We start from the raw sequence: 6,958 nt of genomic DNA, 5'->3' as shown, positions 1-6,958 counted from the left end.
GGCATTGTAGTTCCTGACGTTTCGGCAGCAGCTGTGGCTGGCATCTTCAGAGGTGTAGCACCAAAAGACAGAGATCTCTCAGTGTCAATTCTCTCAGTGTCACATTGACACTGAGAGAATTGTGTCTTTCGGTGCTACACCTCTGAAGATGCCAGTCACAGCTGCTGGCAAAACATCAAGGACTACAATGCCAAGACCATGGCCATACAGCCTGGAAAATCTACAACAACGAATGTTCTCCGGCCGTGAAAGCCTTCCACAATATACCATGTTAATAATTGTCCATAAGAAACCAGGACAGCACTCAATCCCCTCCTGAGGAGCAGAGAGGTAGGAAAAATGAAGATGTCACATCAACAAGGACTTCAGGGGCACGTTCAGTTAAGGATATAAGCCTCAAAGAAGTCGGCATGTTCGAGATAAGCATGAAAAAAGCCTGAATAAAGGTGTGGTCATTTTCAAATTGTATCCTCGAGTTTTCTGTTTGAAAATGCATGTAGAAATGATAAGGAAACCATGAAAAGACAACAAACGGGCAATGATGTGTGAGGTAGCTCAGAGAAAAATGGCTCCAGTTTGCCTGGAGAACCTCCATATGAAAGACCCCATAGGTTTAGAATTTTGGAGGATAGATAAATATCAACTGGAGAATTCTTTGCAGAAGATTCCTTGGTGCCTAACTACACATTACATTTCTCTTGTGGACATTCCCAGATCAGGTGGAGAGAGAACATATCTCTCCACAGACCACAGTGGGACCACAGTGCACAGAGAGAACAGACTTAGATCAGGCCTCCCTGGCAAGACATTTTGCTAATCTAAAATGGCCTCAGGCTATTTACTGCATTCTGGGTTTCTACACACAACAGACTAAGCAGCACACATTTAATTCAGACAATGTCAGTGGCAAGTCTCAATCTGCCTACAATGGTAAAAAGATCAGCAACTTTATATTGGCAGTTTTATATACAGTACAGCAGTTTATCTACCTTAATGGCAACTAATAATAAAATGTATTTTCTTGAGACAGTCGGGGAAATATGTAAGCATTTGTTTATATGATAGGGAAACTTTGCAAATAGTATATCCAAGGAAACTCACTGAGATCGTATGTTTAAAGTAATTGTTTTTTACGGAGGAGATTTCGGTGAGACAGATTGGGGAGTGACCCATTTTATGCTTTACAAGCTGCAGAGTCTGGCGTTAACAAATTATTTCAACAAGCTGTGTAAATTAATGAGGTACCAGCTGATGTCAGGGCTCCATGATGTACATTTTTAAAACACTTCAAATTTATGTTGAAGATATTGGCAGATACTGAAAATCGACTCTCCCAAAACCAGAGCACCGTTTTCAATGCTAACACGATTCATTCGTGGTTAGGTTTATAGCTGGTGTGAATTATAGGGTGCTCGTTGCTGTTCTAGCAAACACAACTAGTTCGCCACTGTGCAAAAATGTGGAGAATGCACTTGCCAAGTCAGACAATGTCTTGATTTATAGGCATCCAAGGGACGGACCCCTACAGCGCCTGAATGCAATCTTTCATCGGCTCAAGGAAACGGTTGCATTTGAGTTTTTGCGCCTCAAAATGCTTCATGGAGAAAGAAGGAAACTAGATATGGTTTGGGGTATGTTGTAAAGGAAAGGAATTAGGAAACCAGAGATGCATCAAAGTGGAGGCTATGGCTATCCGCTAATAACTACTAGCCATTAAGTGACAGGTGAGATGATTTTCAAGCACCAAAAAGCATGCGAGAAAATGCACACTGCATTTCGACAAATGCCCGGGTTCCATTTGCATGCCTCATGAGAAAAACCTCATCAAATGAGCTGTGCCCATTAACGAAATAGGTTTTGCCCTGCTATGCCAGAGACAAGTTCCTAATGATCTAAAGACTGGATTAAGGCAGCCACCAAAATTTATTTCTTCAAATTTTGCATTGAAATATTGGTTCCTGTGGTGACGGGCGTTTCTTCTTTATAAAATGAAATACATATGGAAACAAAATGATAGAGCTGGAAAGCCACTGAATAACTTACCCTGGCCTCTTGCCGCATATAGGATGTCCGATTCCTACAACATGTCTATCCAGACTTTCTTGCGGGGGCGGGGGGGGGGGGAGCTCAAAGAAAGGAAATTCCACAGTCTTTTTGACTGCTTATTTCATTTCTGACCTGGCAACAAAGAGAGCTAGAATAATGCTCAGGAAGGACGATGCAATTTGTCTTCAGAACCTCTTTCACAAGTAGGGTTGTCGACCCTGGATTTGCTTATCAGTCTGTCTGTCTATTTTATTTCATTTATACCCTATTTTTCTCCCCAGTGGGAACTCAAAGCATCTCACATTGTTCTCCTTTACTCCATTTTATCTTCACAAGAACCCTGTGAGGTAGGTTAGGCTGGGGGCCAGGCTAGAAGTGAGGAATTAACAGACTTACATGTATTTCTCCCTGTTCACTTGCGCTTCACTTGCACTCCACTCGATCATCAAGTGGAACACAAGTGGAGCGCAAATGAACAGGGAGGAATACATGTGAGACTGTTCACTTGCCATTCAAGTGCAATTCATCACTTCTAGTGTGGTCCTGAGAGGGGAGGACTGGCCCCAGGTTACCCAGCAAGCTTCCATGGCAAAGTGGGAATTTAAACCTGGGCTGCTTCCACACACGTTGGATAATCCACTTTCAATGCTCTTTAGTGAACATTTGAAACTGATTTTTCATGTGTGGAGCAAAAAATCCACTTCCAAAGGATTGCGAATGTGCATTGAAAGTGCATTATTCAACGTGTGTGGAAATGGCCCTGCTCTTCCCAGAGCCTAGTCCAACACTCTAACCACGATGCAATGCTGGCTCAGACCACGCTATGTTGGGAAATGCTTGGAAATTTGGGGGTAGAATGTGGGGAGTGACCTTAGAAGGGTATAATGCCATTCAACCCACCCTTTAAAGCAGCTGTTTCTTACAGGAGAATGAATTGCTGCCATCTAGAGATCAGTTGTAATTCCAGGAGATTTCCAGCTCCATCCTGGAGGTTGGCAACCCTATTCACAAGATTCAAGATTGCGGGTGAAAACAATGATGTAGTGGGGCAATGCTCTTGCACTACTAAGATGACAGTACACACCACCTGGGGTGCATTATGCTGGTCCTACACACAAAATTGTGCTACTTTTTGTTGTTTTCATTGCTGGGAGGGAAGTTGAAGCAACCCAGCGGGCAGATCAGGCAGAGATAGATGGATTTCTCAAATCAGTTGGGAACTGGAGGGGCGTACACTACTCCACCACTTTGCTCCATACGCTAAATTCCTCATTATGCACCCAAATTCTGTCCCGAACCACAAAGTTTTCTCTTGTTAGTGTAGTGTGGACACTGGCACTTCCATATATAAGGAACAAAATACCCGATTGTGTTTTCACTTTTGAACCTCAATGCAACAGGAGAAATTTTTCTGGTGTACCACCAACTTAAGCAGTTACTGATGGGTGAAAAATTAGGATGTGGGATGCTAAGAAGTGGTGAATTATAGTGAAGAAAAATGAAACAAATGGCAACTCTGGATATACCTTAATATTTACCCCAGTCCTGAAAGGGGGCTATATGCGTGGAGGCAGCTTTTCATGTGTGTGAACAATGAAGTTACCAGAATACCTGAATTGTGCAGAGAGGTTTTTTCCATGTATGAACTTTGCCTGCTTTATCCCAGTAGAAGCATCACTTTTATCCTGTAGCCTCATCAAAGCAACATAGATCCCTGCGTTCCTCTCTTCCCCACAATGCACGGAGTTAAAAAACACACCTCTGAATATATTGTATGCATCAGTTCTAAGGCAGCAACCTGGAAATACTTAGGCCTTCTTTCCAGGCTGAACATATTTCAAGATTACTCCACAAACTAAAGGCACAGCATGATGTGACACTACTTCCAGCACGGAAGATGTGGTAACATAAACTTGACAAGTGAAATTAATTATTGCATTCCATTAATTTTGAGTCATGCGCCCAGCCCATTAAAGCTGGGAGAACCTTGTGGAAAACAAACTCGCCACACTGTACAGAGTTGTTATTTTTGGCCTCTGTCTTCTGCATCCTGCTGGGGTCCTCTTGGACAAACCAGCTCCGTTGTGGTTTGCTTCTTCTCCTCACATCAGCAGAACATCTGCCGTCTTCTGAAAAACAGACGGGAGAGGGAGAGGAGGGGTTGACGCTCCATCTGGGGTAGCTGTGTAGGTGGATGGGGCCTCCCCATCCATTCGAGATGGTGGCAGTATCAACTTCTCACACTCCATTTGATATATCTAGATGTCAGGTGTTGGTTTTATCCATTCCTGTTTTAACAATGATAAATACAGAACGAGTGAAGTATTATGTGTAGTTACCAAGAGCAGGGTAACTTTGAACAAATTTCATTGTAACAGATGAGGAAATACAAGAGCCCTTTCATAGGCAATGTGAAATACATATTTTACCCATAATTGCTCATACCTTTGAGACAGAGCCATGGTGATTAGAGCCACATCACAATGCGCATCAGGGCTGCTTTGAAATTTATAGATGAACTGGTAGATGCAGGGAACAATGCATAGCACGGTGCCATCTGGGTCCGCATTCGGTTGGATCCTATCAGCGTTTCCACTGAAAAGGTAACACAGTCAGTCATGGGGACTGCATGGGCTTAATCCATGTGGGAAGAGGGAGGGGTACAGTGTGGAGGAGAACTGGGCAAGATTGAATGGGGAAGCTGGTAGGATCCAACTTGGTGTCTGCAATATTTTAGAGCTTGTAAAATAGTAAAGAGTCCAGTAGCACCTTTAAGACTTTATTGTAGCAAAATAGTAAAGAGTCCAGAAGCACCTTTAAGACTAACCAACTTTATTGTAGCATAAGCTTTCGAGAGCCCACAACTCTTTTCTTCAGATGCATCTCTCAAAAGCTCTTGCTATTTTGCAACTACAGACTAACACGGGCCGTTTTCACACTGTTTATAAATCGCGCGAGACTCACGGAAGGCTGCCGGCTTCTTCGCGCGATTTTTAACACCATCCAATTATAAAACACCGTAAATCACTGTGGCATTTTGTAAACGGCGTCAAAAATCACGGGAGAAAGCCAGCAGCCTTCCGTGAGTCTCGTGCGATTTATAGACAGTGTGAAAATGGCCACGGCTAGCTCCTCTGGATATATTTACAAAATGTGTTATAATTATCCTCTTAACAATCACCCTGTGAGGTGGGTGGGGCTGAGAGAGCTCTGAGAGAGCTGTGACTGACCCAAGGTCACCCAGCTGGCTTCCAGCGGAGGAGTGGGGAATCAAACCTGGCTCTCCAGATTAGAGTCCTGCTGCTCTTAACCGCAACACCAAACTGGCTCAGGGGAACACCAGGCCATGTCTTGAGGATGGCCACCCTAGACTACAGCAAAATAAACATTCACGCATGATGTTGTCTATGGGTGTGCACATAGAGCACTTCTTTTGCACAAGAAGAACTTAATCCAGAAATGGATATATATATATATACAATCTCCTGTGACCATCATAGAATCCTAAAGTTTGAAGGAGCTTAGAGGCTGTCTGGTCAAACCCCTGGGCTCTGCTCAATGCAGGAAATCTACAGGTAGAGCTTTCCCAAGAGATCGCTGCCCAGCCTTTGTCTGAAGTCCTCTGCTCCAGTGAAGGAGTTCCCTTTCCTTGCTTGGCTATCTGGTTCCATTGCGAAACGGCTTTCACCATTAGGGAGTTTCTCTTACTGTCAGAAAATTTTCCTAATGTTAGATAACTTGACAGGTCTCTCCAGTGATAAGACCATGGAGAAATTATGGACTCCACTGTAAAACTTACATACACCCAGGTAAGTAACATGATTTTGCGAACCGAGCCAATAATTGCTCCATGGAGGAGAAAACAGTGCCCAGGGGACGTCAGAAGCCAGTTCGATCTGTGCATCCAAGTCACAAGAAGAGGTAGGGTTGCCAGCTCCAAGTTGGGAAATTCCTGGAGATCTGGGGAGTGAAACCTGGAGAAAGTGGGGTTCGGGGAGGGAAAGGACCTTGGCATGGCATAATTCCATAGAATCCACCCCCAAAGTAGCCATTTTCTCCAGGTGAACTGATCTCTGTGACCTTGAGACCAGCTGTAATTCTGGGAGATCTCCAGCCACTACCTGGAGGCTGGCAACCCTAAGAAGAGGGCTTGTGTGAGTCTGGGAGGCACAAAGCTCCCCTTGAACATTTGATTCAAAGTCTTTGTATCATCTCCGAGCAAACACAAGGATTTTGTAATGTGTTTCTAACAATGCAGGAGTATGCATAACAGCAGTAGTGTGGATATAGAAAGTGTTTTCTCATGCTCTCCAGCTCTCTTTGGATCCTTTGCTCAGCTTATCAGAAGAGCTTCATTTCTACTTCTCTTTAAAAAAGAAAGAAAAGATGAAGAATTTGCCTGTGGTGCTATTATTTAACAAGGCCACCCAAGAGAATTTGCACTCGCCTCTCTTCACTGACAAAGTCAACAGCACTCAGTATGCCTGCCCACACCTCTTTCTCTTCCGTTCCCATCCATTTCTTGTCCTCCCCTGCCTGATAACAAAATGGCCTAAACAAGGTGTCAGCCTTGGTATCTGTCTAGGTTATCAAACATCTTTTCTAAAGTGAACAGAAACTCTTTTGACATACCTCACACCCTGGGCCTGTACACAGACTGCTCTTCTCAGCTATCTTGCTGAGGTGAGGGTGCTGGGAAAGGGGCCGGGAAGAGCAGGGCCAGAGATAAGCTGAACACACACAGGAGATTGGCAAAGCTGTTAGCTGACCATTAGGTTAAATGAAGGCGGAGGATTTGTCTGAAAGTGAATCGAGTCTCTGGGAAAGAGAGTGGAATGATCAATGTTTATAGTTATCACAGACAGCTCCTTAGACTCCCCCCCTCAACTATGGCCTCTGGTGGACATTTATT

The 6,958-nt window shown here is 43.9% G+C and overlaps 1 long non-coding RNA gene across 1 annotated transcript; it reads right to left on the bottom strand.

Annotated features, from left to right (window-relative positions):
* Positions 1-3,605: 3,605 nt before the first annotated feature.
* LOC129329632 (uncharacterized) lies at positions 3,606-6,741 on the bottom strand. The gene is made up of 3 exons (XR_008597001.1): positions 6,679-6,741; positions 4,492-4,641; positions 3,606-4,334 (listed from the first exon to the last, which is right to left on the bottom strand). It is a non-coding gene; the product is annotated as an uncharacterized LOC129329632 (long non-coding RNA).
* Positions 6,742-6,958: the final 217 nt, after the last annotated feature.

This window comes from Eublepharis macularius, chromosome 5 (assembly GCF_028583425.1).
Source record: "Eublepharis macularius isolate TG4126 chromosome 5, MPM_Emac_v1.0, whole genome shotgun sequence".
Classification (NCBI taxonomy): Eukaryota; Metazoa; Chordata; class Lepidosauria; order Squamata; family Eublepharidae; genus Eublepharis; species Eublepharis macularius.
The sequence above is the reverse complement of the archived record's forward strand: the minus strand, read 5'-3'. Positions and strand labels throughout refer to the sequence as shown.